Source organism: Rhipicephalus microplus, chromosome X, assembly GCF_043290135.1.
Source record: "Rhipicephalus microplus isolate Deutch F79 chromosome X, USDA_Rmic, whole genome shotgun sequence".
Classification (NCBI taxonomy): Eukaryota; Metazoa; Arthropoda; class Arachnida; order Ixodida; family Ixodidae; genus Rhipicephalus; species Rhipicephalus microplus.
Window position 1 is genome coordinate 349,168,728 of NC_134710.1, and position 19,093 is coordinate 349,187,820.

A 19,093-nucleotide genomic window follows, 5' to 3' on the forward strand; every position below is an offset into this window, starting at 1 on the left:
TTTGTGTAGAGTTGATGTATTGCAGTGCTTGGTGGTCCGATTTCAAAATAAAAGCCTACCATAAAGGTACACATAAAATAATAATAGTGGAATAGACTAATTCATAGACCTTAATATGGAATAGACCTTAATAGTGGAATAGACCAATTCACGAGATAACAACTTTCTACTGGCGTACGACACCAGGTAGAACTGACCATTGTGTTCTTGAAGGAGGACAACTCACATCTCCATGCTGATGCGTCAGTGCGCAACCCAGAAGGCTTTTCGAGATTGGAAGCTTTCAATATGGCTTGGTGTGTTATAACTTGTTTGAGTTTCTGAAATGCATCCTGATGAAATGTAACCCTCCAGTCAAGCTTATTATGTTTTCCTTTTTTTGTGAGCTCAGTAGGAAAGCGTGGCCTAGTTGGGCACAAATTTTCGGCAGTAGCCAGAAAGTTCGAGACACGCTCAAAGCTCTTTCATACTTTCCAGCCGTTTCACTGACACAATTTGGTCTGATGTCTCCTTCTGGGGTTGTAACTGTTATTGGCCTACAACGTGACGAAGGCATCTAGTCGTAGGGGAACCTATCTCACTTTTCTTCGGCTGGATAGCTAAACGTGCATCACGCACACTACGAAATGAAGATCATAACCTGACCGCGTGTTCCTTCTACATTGCAGTCGCTGCAACAACATCATCAAAGTAGTAATGGACATAAGGAATGTCACTCATGACTTCTCTCATCAACAGGTTGAATATGGAGGGTGCAGTTTTAAGCCAAAAAACATAAAACGAAATTAGTATAGGCCCGAGTCACAGAAACATGCTGCCCGTGGACACCTTCCAAAATACTTTTGTGAAGTCAAACTTCGAAAAGTATTGGCACCCAGTAAGTTGTGAAAACATTATGTGAAGCCGAAAGATTGGTTACAGATCGAGAACTAAAACATTGTTGGGTTGACGAAAATGAATGCATAGGAGCATCGAACCATTCCTTTTCGTGACAACCACAATAGGCACTTCGTACGCAGATGTAGGCTTCTCTATTATGCCCAAACAGAAAATACACTGGATCTTTTTCGCGACGGCCTCCATGCAGTGAAATACATAAGGTATTGTCGGACATAGATAGGCTGATCGGTGGTCAATTTCAACTAGCACTCGCTAACATCAGTATTTCCCGGTAAATGAGAAAAAAAAACGTTGTTGTATGAAGAAAGAAGCTCGTTGATTTTGATAAGATTTGTAGGGTTTAACGTCCCAAAACCATGATATGATAATGAGAGACGCCATAGTGGAGGGCTCCGGAAATTTACACCACCTGGGGTTCTTTATTATGCACCCAAATCTGAGCACAAGGGCCTACAACATTTCTGCCTTCATCGTAAATGCAGCCGCCACTGCCGGGATTCGATCCCGAAAGAAGCTCGTTGACGTAACTTTTTTACTCAAGCAAACCTGGAGGCTATGCCACATCCCTCCAATTCTGCTTTTGCGCAAGCAAGGCATGTAATGAATTCTCTGTGCTTTCGATTTCCATTTCATAAATTGTCATTACAGCAGGAGCTGTCGTCATTCACGTGTCGTTACCCTTCCTGAATTCGTACTTTTTGAGCATGTTGATGTAAAAGACAGTGGACCTGTGACTGAGGTCCACCGTTAAATCTCTCCACTTACCCATCTGCTATCGGCTGGTACGGGGTTGTAAGTAAATGCCTGATAGATAGTAGTCGGCTAAAATACTTCATGACCGACGAAATGAAGCTTGTCCAGCGGCAACTTACAATTTCACGCGGTAAATCAACTCGCGATAGCATTTCCATCAGTCCTTCTGCCACGACCTTGCTTTCACTCGAAGTGAGGGCGATGGCGTCTGGATACCTCATTGCAAAATCCACCATGGTTTGAACGTGCCTCTTACCCTGGAAGATGTCGATACCCACGCGTGAAAACTGGGTCTCAATGACAGGCATGGTACCTGGTGGCGCCCGACCGACTAAATTGCGTGGAACAGTCCGCTGACAGATGTCGCAGGACTTTACAAACTTTTTCTTCCCGATTGAACCCCTGGCCTTTGAAATTCATAAAGAATGCAGTCAGTCACTCGAGATATTCCTTGGTGGCCGGCGAGGATGCCTTCATGAGCGAGCTTAAGCACCATTGGCCACAGCATCTCGGTACGACCAGTTGCTCGAGTTCTTTCTACAAGAGTACCTTCTGTTTCTTATCTACGACACCGGCGGAAAGAAAGTAGTTGGTTTCATAATACTTAACAATCACCTTTTTATGAAATTTCTCTTCCCAATACATTAAAGATGGGTTATTTTTTTGGTACTCAAGAGTCACTTTATCTATCATTGTGGCAACGGTTTTCAGAACAGATAGCTTGGTTGTGGCACGTGTTTCTTCCCTGTCGCAGCACTGCCACCCAGAGGTACTTGACACCCGCAGGGCGCGGGTTCGAATCCCGGCTGCGGCGGCTGCATTTCCGATGGAGGCGGAAATGTTGTAGGATCGTGTGCTCAGATTTGGGTGCACGTTAAAGAACCCCAGGTGGTCTAAATTTCCGGAGCCCTCCACTACGGCGTCTCTCATAATAATATAGTGGTTTTGGGACGTTAAACCCCACATATAAATCAATCAATCAGAGGTACTTGACCTCCGGTTTCATGAATTGTGCAACCCAGTTTAAAATGAGAAAAGAAGCTTCTGTTTTGACAACACTATTTTTCTATTTTCATGACATATTTTTGTTGAGAAGACAGAATTTTCTACAGATAGTCAGGCTTTTTTTATTGCGGCAACAGAAAGCTGTCTTTTCTCTTGTGTTGTGCTACAACAGAGAGCTATAGTGCTACGGCAAATGTTTATAGTACTGCCGAAAAATTCGTTGTTACAATAAAAACCCATTTCACGTACAGTGACATAGAATTTGTCTTGCAAAGAAATGTTTTGCGCTACAACAGAGGCTTGTCTTCGGATGTAGTCAATTGTGAAAACAGAGGCGTTAGACAACTAATGCAACAAAAGTTTGTCATACAACAGAAAATTGTTGTTTTAGCTTGAATACAATTGTCACAATTAAAGTATCTGTAGAATAATGCAAAAAAAGTCTGCGTGTCAGCAGCCGAGTGCCTTAATCACTAGACCACCGTGGCGGGGTCAGATCAACAGACATGGATGATCACACCGCACAATTCATGAAGGAATATCAAGGCTATCGGTATGATTGACGGTCGCAAATCCTTTTCCACAAACAGGCATCACTTATGCGGCTTAGCAGAAGTGAACTTTACGTTTGATGCTCACTGGAACTTACGTGCTTCACACACAAATATATGCCACTCTTCCATATATTCGCACTAAACTGTACAAACAAGACCGCATAAGTACGCATCACATTAGTGGCGCTTCGCAGACGTAGTGGTTTTCATTTGACACCGATTAAAAATTACCCGCTACATGCACGCACGCATGCGCGCGCAGGCACACTCCTAACCCATAATTTTAGGTTAGCAGCTAAAAGCCAGCAACACAAACGCGTATCACATTTGCGGCCTTGATATCAGAGGAGGTTGGTTTGACTGCTGCTGCATACAATTCAGAATGGAAGGGTATAGCAGTTGGTTTGGTGGTTTACGCACGACCTATTTACGCACAACATACACAGTCCCCAGCCTTGGCAGTTTAGCGCTAAGCAGGGTCAATTATTCACGCTGCCGAAAAAAATTAGAATCGAAGGGGCGCGCGAACGATGCGTGCCTATTTTCTGCAACATATCACATTCCATTACTCTGCGTGAACAGCTGTTGCCCCGTCAACATAGTGCTGTCGTTAAAGTGACGGGCAACGGGCTACCTCATCTACTTTTGTGTTTTTTTCCACTTGTAGTGTTATTGCACACAATTACAAACCACTCGCGCTGTTTGCTGCACTTGAGAAAAATTTAACACTTAGAACTGTTGAAACAGCTCTAGTAATAAAAATTTGGCATGTTTAAGATTGTTGCAGTAGGTAATGCTGCGCTTTTTCCTAGGTGGCCCGAGCTGCCTCCCGGTCTGAAGGGTACAGTCAACCTTATACATCCAGCACTTCATCCATATTTTTTCTCGCTTCAAACTTTTGTTTGTGTTGACACACAACTTTATCGGTGTGGTTTTGACACTCAGATGAACCTATTCTACAGTGCTAACTCCTGAAATGTTTCCTCATTGCCTACAGTGGGGAATTCTCTTGCGCGCAACATTGTTCTCTTTCAGTAGACATCGTCAATTTCGACAAAGGACTTTACGAAGTTTTTTCGGCTGGCGAGGATGACACCCGCCGCTGCCACCTACTGCACACGCGCTGTGAGTATTGCAGCGTTTTTTGAATTGTGTACAAATGCCCTCTTAAGACATTGTCTGCCGATCGGAGAAACTCTGGAAAGAATTGAGGAGTGGCGTGAGTCGAACAACTGTTGTTCCGCGGACATTCGGCAATGCTAAACTGGCACCGGGACCACGAAGAAGTAAGCTACACCTGCATACTTCCTTCTACGCTGTTACGAGGAGCTTCATTGTGCGAAAACAAAGGTGCCGTCTATCGTAGCAATGAGTCAATACGCATAACTAAATAATGAAATGGCTTGCTAAAGAGTTCGTGGGCATTATTCGGCAGGCTTGCGAGAGGTTTTCCTAATAAACCTCGCAATTTTATGCCTTCTAACGCTCGACAGTAGCATGTGTTCGTGGTTTATGTTCAGCAAGTACTGTGTTTCGCACCACAGCCATTGCAACAGCTGTCAGTCATGCCATTGTTTCTGGTCTTTTTTGCGGTCTTGACAATCCTTGAGCCTTGCTGTGTTGACTACATTGCTGTGAGATTGCACCTCTTTCAGAAATTCAACAGTAACTCGAGGAGAGCGGTACTCCCTTAAAAAAGCATTCCTGTTTTTTGACCGTTACACCTGCCACTTCAATGAATAAGTTGAGACAACCTAGAGTTTGTATAACATACTTGTTGAGCAGCTGTTTGAAATAATCTATTTACAACAGTCTTATTGTCAGTCACCGTCAAAGAAATCCCAGTGGTGCAGCACTATTGGTGAAAGCAGATAACTTTGAAGTAGAAAGTGCATAAAGTTGGACGCAAAAGCAATCAGTGTTGTGATGGAGATACCTGTCTTGTCACTCTTTGCTTGTAAAGAAAACCTAACGCAAATGACTGCTCGTGCAAGTTATGACTGACTTTCCAGTTTTCTCACTTTCAATGAGGCTACTGTGTTCCAAAAGTGGCTCAACTCACAACTGGCAACTCGGAATAAAAATTGCAACTCAACTCGCAACTCGGATTAAAAGAAAGTACAAGGTAGTACACCATTGAGATATCTGTGATTAAAATTTAGGGAAAAAGAAGTTGAAATGATGCCGATGGTAAAGCTGTACACGAGTAGGTAAGAATATGTGTCAGTAATTAACTCAGCCTCACTCACAAAGTGTATTTCACTCTTCCGGCTGACTCTAAGTCTGGCTTCCCAATATTTTTTACCTAAACTGGACTCACTTGGACTCAGACTCAGAAAATTTTTTTTGATCTACCTCGGGCTTAAGCTGATCAAAGAGCATACAGCCATTGACTGCTCAATCTGAGTCTCAGCACCACCTTAATTCTAGGAAGAAACTATGCCAGTGCTACGGGTTGGCTTTTAAATGTGGCTTCAAAAGGTGGCTTTTACACACATAACTTACGGCACTGACTTTTTAAAAGAAAATCAAAGGGCTTAATTTTAAACATTCTGAACATGCGAGGTACTTGAATAAAGCAACCAGGTGGTTCAGTGGAGTTCCCTTTCCTTAAGAAATAGAAGCCTTGTGCAGTGGTTGTACATATGCAGCCAACTTTTCTACGAGCTACCATTGGTGACAGGCTAGTCCGGGATTCTCACACACTCAGTTTGCACAAGGAGCATGCATAGGCTGCAATAGAAACACACCCAAAAACAATTTATTGCATGAGTATCTAGGCAAAACTAACCCTAGGCTGACCTAATTTTATCGCTACCCTTAATTATGAGGGCGTAACTGTTCGCAGCCGATTTGAGTATTGAGGAAGCAATGCACATTTTTTTGGTAATTTATTTTCAGAGAAGTCCAAGGGTAAATTAGCTTTCTAATTGCACTTTATAATCCCAGAAATTGTGGTAAAAAACCGAGCTATATGTAAGAACTGCAAAATGTCGTTGTCAAGTAATCAATGTCATCTGCCGTAAATCCTATACAGGGCTTCTCCTCATAGCATTCAGCAGTGTAGGATATGCATTTCTTGCGTGTTCTTCCTTTTTTTGCTATAGTATTGTTTTACTGATAGAAGGCTCGAGTTAATGGTGGCGCTTCTGCACATTGCAAGGAGTAGTCAAGAGAAGCTCTAGCAACTGTACTGGGTAGAAAGGAGAATAACAAAAAGTTTTCCGCAGTACTTTTGTCGCTGATCGGCCTGTAATTCTTCAAGTCCTTGTCATCTCCTTTCTTATGTATTAAGATGATGTTAGCGTTCTTCGAAGACTCTGGTACCCTTCCCGTCAGGAGACACCTCGTAAACAGGGTGGCTAGTTTTTCTAACACAATCTGTCCTCCATCTTTCAGCAGATTTGATGTTACCTGATCCTCACCAGCAGCTTTGCCTCTTTGCATGCTCTCCAAAGCTTTTCTGACTTCTTCTATCATTACTGCTGGGGTGTCATCTGGGTTACTGCTAGTTCTTATAGTATTAGGGTCATGGTTGTCTCGGCTACTGTACAGATCTCTGTAAAACTCCTCCGCTATTTTAACTATCCTATCCATGATGGTAGTTATTTTGCCTTCTTTGTCCCTTAGTGCATACATCCGACTTTTGCCTATCCCAAGTTTTCTCTTCGCTGCTTTGACGCCTCCTCCGTTTTTCAGAGCGTGTTCAATTCTCTCCATGTTATACCTTCTTACATCGCATACTTTACGTCTATTAATCAGCTTCGAAAGCTCTGAGCTCTGCCAGTTCTATTTTGTCTGTTGTACTTGACACTTTCGTGCTTTGACGCTTCTTAATTAGGTTCTTCGTTTCCTGGGAAAGCTTGCCAGTGTCCTGTCTAACTACCCTGCGTCCAACTTCTACTGCACACTCCGTAATGTGACTTGTCAGATTATCATTCATTGTATCTACGCTAAGGTTGGTTTCCTCACTAAGAGCCGAGTACCTGTTCTGTAGCGACACTCTGAATTCCTGTACTTTCCCTCTCAGTGCTAGCTCATTGATTGGCTTCTTGCGTATCAGTTTCTGTCGTTTCTTCTTCAAGTCTAGGTGAATTCGAGACCGTACCATTCTATGGTCACTGCATCGTACCTTGCCAACCACTTCCACATCCTGCACTATTCCTGGGTGTGCATTATAAGGTCTATTTCGTTCTTGTTTTCGCCATTAGGGCTCCTTCATGTCCACTTGCGGTTTTATCGTTTGCGGTAGAAGGTACTCAAAATCCGCAAATTATTGCGTTCTGCGAATTATACTAGTAGCTCTCCTCTGGCGTTTCGAGTGCCGATGCCATAATCTCCTACTGCCTGGTCTCCAGCCTGCTTCTTCCCTACCTTTGCATTAAAGTCGCCCATCACTATAGTATACTGTGTTTTTACCTTACTCATTGCCAATTCCACGTCTTCATAGAAGCTTTCAACTGAAGCGTCATCATGGCTGGATGTAGGCGCGTAAGCCTGTACTACCTTCATCTTGTATCTTTTATTCAGGTTAATTACAATACCTACCACCCTTTCATTAATGCTATAGTATTCCTCTATGTTCCCAGCTATGTTTCTGTGAATTAGGAACCCCACTCCCAGTTCTCTTCTGTCTGCCAAGCCCCGATAGCAAAGGACGTGCCCATTCTGTTGCAGTATAGGCCACATCTGTCCTCCTAACCTCACAGAGCCCTAATATATCCCATTTAACACCCTCTAGCTCCGCGAATAGTACAGCTAAACTTCCCTCACTAGATAAGGTTCTAGCGTTAAACGTTGCCAAGTTCAGGTTCCAATGGCGGCCTGTAGTCCAGAGATTCTTAGCACCCTCTGCTGCGTTGCAAATCTGATCGCCGCCTTGGTCAGTTGCTTCGCAGCCGCTGAGAACTGAGGGCCGTGAGTTATTTGACGTAGGCATGTGGGAGGTAGTGGCCAGATACTGCACCAGGGTGACCAATCCTTCTCTGGTGAGGGAGTGCGTTCCCGGCGGTGGTTACCGGTGAGGCCGCACCCCAGGCCTCTTAATGCAGTTCTATCCACACGCGGATTTTTTTTTCGGTTGGGAACTGCGCGGCACCGGGATTTGAACCACGGACCTCTTGCATGCGAGGTGGATGCTCTAACCACTACGCCATCGCCGCACCCGGATTGTTATGTTCTAAATGTAGGTTTCAGCGGTGTATCAGTGAAGTTTGTGGTTATTTTTATAAAAATGTAATAATGAAATGACATTTCTGCTGATTACCCCAATAATTAAGGGTCTAGAGAGTACGGAGTTGGGCCTCCGATCAGCCTATTGGGTGCTGTTTATTAATATATTAAGCGGACAAAATTTAAGTTTGTTTGTGAGGTGATGTTACCAAATTAATCTTTTTAGTGAAAAGGCTTAATTTTGGTCACGAAATAGTTCCGGTACTATTACTCCTGTCCTGATGAAACCTGAGCGGCGACAGGTCTACAACTAGGGCTTTGCACTGTATGAGTTAGAAGTTGCCCGGTAGGTTATTAGCAAAGTTAAAAGCGATCGTTAGAAAAAAAAAGATAAAAAGCACGTGGTTCAAGACTTTGATCTGACGGGCGTACCTTTCTCCCGAGCACTGAGCCGCCCTACTCCTCTGAGCGAGGGAAGACGCGGGTGCTACTCGTTTATTAGCGGTTTTCGTTATATTCTTTCTAACTCTGTATCTTCCGGTTACCTTAAGCTATCAATATTATTTTTACGCGAAAAAAACCGCACTGTTGTGTTTTAAAAGAAGATATTAGCTATTTTTCAGTGGCGTTTATAGCTCCTTTTGAAATATTGTTTTAATGAAATGAGCCTTTTGCTGGTTACCACCCTAATTAAGGGCCTACGGTGTACGGAATCGGGCCTCCTGGTAGCCTAAGGGGTGCGGTTTATTATTATATTAAGCGGATAAAATTTAAATGCGTTTGCGAGGTGATATCAACAATTTAATCTTTTTAGTGATTAGGCTTAATTTTGATTGTGGAATAACTCTGGAACTATTAAACCTAGCCTGATCACACTTCAGTAGCGTCAGGTCTACCCTAAGGACATTAAATTTTATAAGTAAGAAGTTTCCTGGTAGAATATTAACAAAGCAACAAGCGATCGTAAAAAACACGTGGTCCGACTGTAGTTGTTTACACAGATTCACACGCTTTTCCGCTCCTAAAATTTAAAATTTTCGTTTGTAATAGCAGTATTTGTAGCAATTGAACTCCTTGTATCTTTACGAACAAATAGACACCACTCTGACCCTACTAGAACCCAAATTGCTAAAGTTATAGGTAGATATGTGCAGAGCTCACTTTAGCTATTAGGGCATAGTAAAGATACGTATAAATATATTGTATATACATACAAGCCAAGTTAGGTGTATAAAACGAATATTTGTCGAGCGCATGTGTGCGTGTGTGTTTAGATGTTAGCAGAACGTGCGAAAGTTCAACAGAATTGTTATTCTCATGATTGATTGATATGTGGGGTTCAACATCCCAAAACCAGCACACGACCACGAGAGACGCCGCAGTGGAGGGCTCCGGAAAACCTCGACCTCTTGGGGCTCTTTATTGTGCACCCAAATCTGAGCACGCGGGCCCACAACATTTCCGCCTCCATCAAAAATGCAGCCGCCGCAGCCGGGACTCGATCCCGCGACCCGCGGGTCAGCAGCCGAGCACCTCAGCCACCAGACCACTGCGGCAGGGCAGAAATGTTATTTTCTGGCCGGAGTTTATCTTAGCACACGTGCGAAGAGTCACCCTGTGATATGCTGTAACGTGGCTTATCAGACCTTGGAACTGTGTCTGGCTTCTTCTATTAAAACTAACCTCTGCCAATTAACAATCATCGTAGTGATGGACTACGGCGAGATCTGTTCCGGCGAGTAGAAATATGACCACTACTTAAGCATTAGTCTCGTCGCCGAGCCAACTTAAAAAACTCCCGGCCGAGATTCCTGCCCAAAATCTCACAAAACACGGGGACACGTTTTTCCGTATGCAGGCATTATTCATTGTTAAAGTGCCCAGAAATGAGGTTGTGATAGTAGCAGTGCTTAGTTTCTAAATCACGTTAGCACAAAGTGAACAATAAAAAACAAAACAAAGATGGGTTGGGTAAGTGGCAGGGGGATGGGGGGACGAAATATTTCGGGAAGAAATTGAACCCCAACCCCCAACCCCTCCACCTCTCTGGCTATGTCACTTACCTGCTGCATTGTCAAGCTGAGCGTCAGGCCCGTAACTAGGAGGGGGGGTTGAGGGGGTTCTGACCCCCCCCCCCGAAATTTTTTTGATGTTTCTCTTTTCGGGTGATACTAAAATATTTACACGCCTTCACAGCGACCACCAGCTGCCAAAGGTACACTGCAACTTTCCTGGCATTGCTTCCCTCTTCTTCCTTTCTTCAAACCTACCCTTTTACCAGAACACCTCAGCGCTCCCTCTCCCGCACCTGCCCTATTTGTACAGCTTTGCACTTCGCCCTTGCGTTCCTTCGAGTCTTTTTTTTCGTCTTTCACACCGTAGCAGCTCCTTTATTGATTCCAGATGCTTTCCTTGTGCATTGCCGCTGGAGAAGTTATCCGTCTGTGCGGACCGCACGTGTCGGCTTTGGGTTCCTACGAAAAGCGCGTCTACTTCTGTGAAGGTAAACAGTTCGACAGCTACGGCAACACCAACACGGCGTGTGCAAATTTGCCAGGGAACGAAACCCCTAAGCGGAAAAACTCAGCGTTGCATTCCGAGGACGCAGGCGGCAGGGCAAACTTTTCTCAAACTGTAGTCCTCTCCACCGAAACGAATCATCGAAGATGACATCTACTGAAACGCTGGCATATCCAAGTAACTTCGAACAACCTTAACCACACGCAAGGAAATCTACCTCTTCTGTACACAGACGGTATATGCGCCTCCCTACAAAGCGCACAAAGCGAGGATACAGCCGGCACACAATCCGGCACCAGCGGTCAACTTTCACAGGAGAAAAAAAACGCCGCCAAGCTGGGCTGCGCGCGGGAGTACAAAGGCTGACGTCACAGCCTACAAAGTGCATTTTTCGGGGGTCATGGCTATTTAATTAGTGCAGCCCAGAGAGAATTATGCAGGTGCCCGGGAAGCCGTCTGTGAAAAGGTGACTTTTTCACAGGAACGGAGCAACACCTCCTTTCTGGATTGTACTACGGGAGTGCAAATGTCTCGGCAGTACATTCTTGGGGGTTCACGTATATTAGGGGAGTATGCAGTGCCCGTGGAGTCTTCTGTGAAAAGGTCTTTAAGTAGCGTTAATCCAGTTTGCTGCAGCTGAAGTACAATAATGGGCCTGCATGCACACCAGCTGTAGCGGCGTTCAGAAAACACATGCGCCACGTGAGAGCCGGCGCGTTCATCACACTTCTACATTCTAGCTACTCTAAAGTGGATAAGAGAGGAAAAAAACTCGCCCACCGTTCACGCCAGGCAGTTGAAGCAGTCGCAAACGTCATTTTGGAGCCACTGGACACTTCTGTGTGCGTGCACAGGGTTGCGGCAGCAAAATGAAAAGACACTCTGCAACAACGAAGCAAAGGAGTCTTGCGTCTTATTTAGAGAAAGTTCGAACCGATGAAGCGGACGGAAAAGAACCGCCTCCTTCGAAGGATGCACTTCGCCCTCCGAAGCACTGGTGGAAAGCCAAGCGCGTCCGAACTTCTGTAGCGACTCAGGAGAATGCACCGGTTTATATGAATCACCTGAGAACGAACACAAGCAGGATACCCATGCGCCGCCGGGAAATGATGGTGGCCGCAGTGCGACTCCAAGTGATCTTTGTTCTACAGTCAACGCTGGGCAAAGTGACGCGTTTACCACTAGGCAACGCCCAAGGAAGTTGAGTGGCATGGCACCTACACATTCTGGTTTGCCTCTTCTCTGCGCGACGAGTGCGAATATTTTCGACTTCGGACTGTTTGTTTCAAAAAGCAATACTGTAATTGATCCAGAGACGATGGAGAAGCTGCTGCTCAATCCGTGGACCCCTCCGGCTGACTATGATTATCCAGCCACAGGGAAAAGGAATCTGAAGTTCCAACCTCACTGGGTAGATCGTTACCCATGGTTTGTTTATTCAGAGAAGCTTCAAGGAGCATTATGCAAATATTGCGTAGTCTTCGCAAGCGAGTGTGCAGGAAAAGGGGAGCACCAGTGCTTGGGCTGTTTTGTAACTAAGGAGTTCACGAATTACAAGAAAGCCATGGACGCCTTTAAGAGCCACGCATCTAGCAGTTATCACGCCATGTCAACAGAGGTTTTTAGTTTGGCGTTTTTGTGGTACGGTCCGCTCCGGGAGCACCCGCGAAGCCGCAGCGGAGCGGCGGCCGATTTTCCTCTTTTAGTTATTCGTTGCCGGCAGCGAAGCGGATCTTTCGCAGTTGCAGCGCCCTCTGGTCGTTTTCATCGTCGGTAAACAAAATAAAAAACATTTTTTTCACGTATACAAAGCAAAACAATAACGTATAAATGATCTTTTCATGAAGTATTTAGATATCCACTTTTAATGTTTTAACCGCCTATTTTTTTGACAAAGAAGCAAGCTCTGACTTGATAGTAGCCGCTCAAAAGCCAGCAAGGTTCCGTTCCAGATCCATTGCAAGCATTCACTGTGTGTTGTTTGCGCATTTTATGCGTGTGTGGTGGCGGCGTTTTTATTTTTCACCGTTGAAACTGTGTTTTCGCGGCTTGCACTGGGCAGGTGACGGCGAAGCTGCAGCACTCGCGGAAAGCATGCCATCTTCGGAGGAAGCCATCTTGAAATGAGCAAAGTTGGTGCACGCACGAGAGAGGGCGCGCGGGTTGTCGCCCTTCCGCTTGCAAAAACGGCAGCGACGCACCGCGCTCCGCTTAGGCTGCTCGTAAGCGGACCGTACTCCCCGCTCCAGTAACCCGCTTAAGGCCTTAGCGGAGGGCGCATGCGCACTCGCGTTCCCGCTCCGCTTAGCTGCTAAGCGGAGCGTAAAAACGTCAAACTAAAAACCTCTAATAACGCTATCGGATAACTTTTTAGCAGTTCGGTCCCGCTCACAGCATGACATCTTAACACAACTTGACTACGGCCTTAAAAAGCAGGCGGAAGAAAACCGCAAGAACTTGCTGCCAGTAATAGAAACAATCCTTTTCTGTGGCAGGCAAGAAGTACCGCTTCGCGGCACAGACGACTCTGGTCCGATAAATATGTCTAAGTGCTGCCATTCAAAAATGATGGATATTTCCGCGCACGGCTTAGAATGAGAGCAAAATGTGGAGATGTCGCCTTGAGAGCTCACATGGAAACATCTCCGTCGAATGCGCTGTACACGAGCCCAAAAATTCAAAATGAGTTGATCACCTTCTGTGGTAAAATCATACAAAGAAAGATAGTGGAAAACATCAACTCAGGTTCGTGTTTTCAGTTCTAGCTGACGAGGCCACTGAAATATCTTGCACCGCCCACATTTCCCTATGTTTAAGATACGTTGGACACGACACGTCGAGGTGCCCATTCTTAAAGAAGATTTTGTAGATTTCGTTCCCGTGTACGATCTCACTGGCAAGGCGCTGGCGAGCACAATCCTGAACAGCCTTAGAGTTCATGGCTTTGACCTGAACCTACTTTGTGGGCAAGGATACGACGGCTCGGCATCAATGAGCGGCCACTTTAACGGTGTTCAAGCCTTCATTCGTCAAACAGCGCCCAAAGCGTTGTACGTGCATAGTAGCGCCCACTTGTTGAACCTTGCTCTGCTTCACGCATGCAAACAATCCACACTGTTTGGGAACTGTATCCTCAACCTGTACGTTTGTGAGAGCTTCGCCACTGAGGACGAACCCACTGCGAGACAAAGTAGAAGATTTAACACAAAAAAGAAAATCAGTTCTCTCCTTTTGCCAAACAAGGTGGGTAGAGAGTCACGATGCACTTCAGCGTTTCCGTGAACTGTACGTGCCTATTGTACAATTCCTCGAATATTTAGAAGAAGAGGCCGCGTCATCTGATACTTCATCAAAAGCTTCTCAACTGCTCAATGCCATTACAAAGCCCGAGTTTGTCGTTTCGCTTCAGATCGGTAGCTACCTCTTCTCTTTGACACTGCCACTTAGCAAGTTTCTTAAAAAATTGACTGTGACTTGGCTCAAGCGTGCGATCACGTAAAGAGTGTTATAGACGTTCTTTCCACAAAAAGGGCTAGTGCGGAAACGGAGTTTAATAAGACTTTTTTGAAGTCGCTCTCTTTGCTGAAGATCAGAAATGTTGAGATGGCCCTACCACGCATCACTGGAAGGCAGATGCGAAGAAGCAACGTACCTTCTGCTACTGCCGAAGAGTACTACCAGAGGATTGTGTATTAGCCTTTGCTGGCTGACTTCGAAAATCAATTGAAAGACCGGTTCGATGCCCATAAGAAGGTCGTGGTTGGCCTTACCATGCTGCTGCCAAAATTCTGCGCATGGGCTACCTTTCTGATATTGCTGATGCAGTGCAGTTTTACCTTGGCGACATTCCTTCGGCTAATGTCATCGAAGCAGAGTTCACACTGTTGGTGAACAAATGCTGCCAGATCGAAGAAAAGAATCGCCCAGCTTGTGCTTTACAGGCCTTAGAGATGTGCAACCACGACTTTTTTCCGAACAACCACAGCCTACTTTTTATCCTGGTGACTTTACCCGTGTTGACGTCGACCCCGGAACGGACTTTTTCCACACTGAGAAGGCTGAAGAGCTACCTTCGAAATCATATGAGCAACGACAGACAGATTGACCAGACTAGCACTGCTCAGCATTCATCGAGAACTTCATGTGACCCCAGAACAAGTCCTCACAGAATTTTGCAAGTTGCCGAGAAGGAAAAACTTCCTCGTTTAAACATCCCTCTATGTTTCAAGAGTCGATTAAAAACTAAACCCAGCTAGCTCAAGCTTCAACCCTTCTATCCTTTCGCAATTACGAGGAAACTATCCAGCAAGCTGAATGTGCGAACGGTAACAAGAAGATCGGAATGTAGATAACTTGTTTGTTTGCTTGCACACATGCTGTCACAGACTGCCATTTTTGCGACCCGGCGTAACTGCAAATTAACGGGCGCCGCACTCCCCCGCTGACCGGTGGAACCGTTCGCTCATGAAAAGACTGGCCTTTAGTGCAGGGAAGTACTGAATGGTGTGTACTTCTTCAAACGTTAGTCACCGATGTTTGATCCTTTGTACCTACGGCGGCGTCGGCAGGGTCGTCAAAGGCCGTGATGCAGCCCGAACTAGCTGTACACTGCAAGACGCACTGGCTGAAACCAAGGAAACTGACCATTCCCGTTGTACATATATAAATATATATATATATATATATATATATATATATATATATATATAAGGGAAAGAAGTGTATACCTAAGGGCTCGTTTTTCCGTGTTTTTAACACAATAATAATGAGATATAACAGACAGTAATGCCAAGGAATGTACAGGGGAAGTTATTAACATTAATGGAATGTAAATAAGAAGAAAGAAAAGTGGATGAAAAAATTACCAACTGTAAGCAGGAATCGAACCTACGACCTTCGAATTACGCGTTCGATGCTCTAACCACTGAGCTATTACAGCGCCACTCCCTCCATCCACTTTTTTGGGTTTATCTGTGAATTTAGAAGTAGGAGCGACAGTCAGCGCCATCTATAAGCCAAACAACGAGTGTGAAAACACTCTTATGCGCATGTTTGGCGTCACGTAGCACGTGAACTTATTATGAGCGGGCAGCTGATTAATTGTCCCTCTTATACAACCTAAACACACCAAGTCTGCCAGTACGAGACCCTCGTTCAATGAAATAAGGGAAAGAAGTGTATACCTAAGGGCTCGTTTTTCCGTGTTTTTAACACAATAATAATGAGATATAACAGACAGTAATGCCAAGGAATGTACAGGGGAAGTTATTAACATTAATGGAATGTAAATAAGAAGAAAGAAAAGTGGATGAAAAAATTACCAACTGTAAGCAGGAATCGAACCTACGACCTTCGAATTACGCGTTCGATGCTCTAACCACTGAGCTATTACAGCGGCACTCCCTCCATCCACTTTTTTGGGTTTATCTGTGAATTTAGAAGTAGGAGCGACAGTCAGCGCCATCTATAAGCCAAACAACGAGTGTGAAAACACTCTTATGCGCATGTTTGGCGTCACGTAGCACGTGAACTTATTATGAGCGGGCAGCTGATTAATTGTCCCTCTTATACAACCTAAACACACCAAGTCTGCCAGTACGAGACCCTCGTTCAATGAAATAAGGGAAAGAAGTGTATACCTAAGGGCTCGTTTTTCCGTGTTTTTAACACAATAATAATGAGATATAACAGACAGTAATGCCAAGGAATGTACAGGGGAAGTTATTAACATTAATGGAATGTAAATAAGAAGAAAGAAAAGTGGATGAAAAAATTACCAACTGTAAGCAGGAATCGAACCTACGACCTTCGAATTACGCGTTCGATGCTCTAACCACTGAGCTATTACAGCGGCACTCCCTCCATCCACTTTTTTGGGTTTATCTGTGAATTTAGAAGTAGGAGCGACAGTCAGCGCCATCTATAAGCCAAACAACGAGTGTGAAAACACTCTTATGCGCATGTTTGGCGTCACGTAGCACGTGAACTTATTATGAGCGGGCAGCTGATTAATTGTCCCTCTTATACAACCTAAACACACCAAGTCTGCCAGTACGAGACCCTCGTTCAATGAAATAAGGGAAAGAAGTGTATACCTAAGGGCTCGTTTTTCCGTGTTTTTAACACAATAATAATGAGATATAACAGACAGTAATGCCAAGGAATGTACAGGGGAAGTTATTAACATTAATGGAATGTAAATAAGAAGAAAGAAAAGTGGATGAAAAAATTACCAACTGTAAGCAGGAATCGAACCTACGACCTTCGAATTACGCGTTCGATGCTCTAACCACTGAGCTATTACAGCGGCACTCCCTCCATCCACTTTTTTGGGTTTATCTGTGAATTTAGAAGTAGGAGCGACAGTCAGCGCCATCTATAAGCCAAACAACGAGTGTGAAAACACTCTTATGCGCATGTTTGGCGTCACGTAGCACGTGAACTTATTATGAGCGGGCAGCTGATTAATTGTCCCTCTTATACAACCTAAACACACCAAGTCTGCCAGTACGAGACCCTCGTTCAATGAAATAAGGGAAAGAAGTGTATACCTAAGGGCTCGTTTTTCCGTGTTTTTAACACAATAATAATGAGATATAACAGACAGTAATGCCAAGGAATGTACAGGGGAAGTTATTAACATTAATGGAATGTAAATAAGAAGAAAGAAAAGTGGATGAAAAAATTACCAACTGTAAGCAGGAATCGAACCTACGACCTTCGAATTACGCGTTCGATGCTCTAACCACTGAGCTATTACAGCGGCACTCCCTCCACCCACTTTTTTGGGTTTATCTGTGAATTTAGAAGTAGGAGCGACAGTCAGCGCCATCTATAAGCCAAACAACGAGTGTGAAAACACTCTTATGCGCATGTTTGGCGTCACGTAGCACGTGAACTTATTATGAGCGGGCAGCTGATTAATTGTCCCTCTTATACAACCTAAACACACCAAGTCTGCCAGTACGAGACCCTCGTTCAATGAAATAAGGGAAAGAAGTGTATACCTAAGGGCTCGTTTTTCCGTGTTTTTAACACAATAATAATGAGATATAACAGACAGTAATGCCAAGGAATGTACAGGGGAAGTTATTAACATTAATGGAATGCAAATAAGAAGAAAGAAAAGTGGATGAAAAAATTACCAACTGTAAGCAGGAATCGAACCTACGACCTTCGAATTACGCGTTCGATGCTCTAACCACTGAGCTATTACAGCGGCACTCCCTCCATCCACTTTTTTGGGTTTATCTGTGAATTTAGAAGTAGGAGCGACAGTCAGCGCCATCTATAAGCCAAACAACGAGTGTGAAAACACTCTTATGCGCATGTTTGGCGTCACGTAGCACGTGAACTTATTATGAGCGGGCAGCTGATTAATTGTCCCTCTTATACAACCTAAACACACCAAGTCTGCCAGTACGAGACCCTCGTTCAATGAAATAAGGGAAAGAAGTGTATACCTAAGGGCTCGTTTTTTAGGTATACACTTCTTTCCCTTATTTCATTGAACGAGGGTCTCGTACTGGCAGACTTGGTGTGTTTAGGTTGTATAAGAGGGACAATTAATCAGCTGCCCGCTCATAATAAGTTCACGTGCTACGTGACGCCAAACATGCGCATAAGAGTATTTTCACACTCGTTGTTTGGCTTATAGATGGCGCTGACTGTCGCTCCTACTTCTAAATTCACAGATAAACCCAAAAAAGTGGATGGAGGGAGTGCCGCTGTAATAGCTCAGTGGTTAGAGCATCGAACGCGTAATTCGAAGGTCGTAGGTTCGATTCCTGCTTACAGTTGGTAATTTTTTCATCCACTTTTCTTTCTTCTTATTTACATTCCATTAATGTTAATAACTTCCCCTGTACATTCCTTGGCATTACTGTCTGTTATATCTCATTATTATTGTGTTAAAAACACGGAAAAACGAGCCCTTAGGTATACACTTCTTTCCCTTATTTCATTGAACGAGGGTCTCGTACTGGCAGACTTGGTGTGTTTAGGTTGTATAAGAGGGACAATTAATCAGCTGCCCGCTCATAATAAGTTCACGTGCTACGTGACGCCAAACATGCGCATAAGAGTGTTTTCACACTCGTTGTTTGGCTTATAGATGGCGCTGACTGTCGCTCCTACTTCTAAATTCACAGATAAACCCAAAAAAGTGGATGGAGGGAGTGCCGCTGTAA

General features: G+C 44.4%; 6 non-coding genes across 6 annotated transcripts; all 6 read right to left on the reverse strand.

Moving 5' to 3' along the window:
• Window positions 1–15,770: 15,770 nt before the first annotated feature.
• On the reverse strand, window positions 15,771–15,843 carry TRNAT-CGU (transfer RNA threonine (anticodon CGU)). The gene has a single exon. It is a non-coding gene; the product is annotated as a tRNA-Thr (tRNA).
• Window positions 15,844–16,226: 383 nt separating this feature from the next.
• Window positions 16,227–16,299, reverse strand: TRNAT-CGU (transfer RNA threonine (anticodon CGU)). Its single transcript has one exon. It is a non-coding gene; the product is annotated as a tRNA-Thr (tRNA).
• Window positions 16,300–16,682: 383 nt separating this feature from the next.
• TRNAT-CGU (transfer RNA threonine (anticodon CGU)) lies at window positions 16,683–16,755 on the reverse strand. The gene has a single exon. It is a non-coding gene; the product is annotated as a tRNA-Thr (tRNA).
• Window positions 16,756–17,138: 383 nt separating this feature from the next.
• On the reverse strand, window positions 17,139–17,211 carry TRNAT-CGU (transfer RNA threonine (anticodon CGU)). The gene has a single exon. It is a non-coding gene; the product is annotated as a tRNA-Thr (tRNA).
• Window positions 17,212–17,594: 383 nt separating this feature from the next.
• On the reverse strand, window positions 17,595–17,667 carry TRNAT-CGU (transfer RNA threonine (anticodon CGU)). Its single transcript has one exon. It is a non-coding gene; the product is annotated as a tRNA-Thr (tRNA).
• Window positions 17,668–18,050: 383 nt separating this feature from the next.
• TRNAT-CGU (transfer RNA threonine (anticodon CGU)) lies at window positions 18,051–18,123 on the reverse strand. Its single transcript has one exon. It is a non-coding gene; the product is annotated as a tRNA-Thr (tRNA).
• Between the last annotated feature and the right edge of the window lie 970 nt (window positions 18,124–19,093).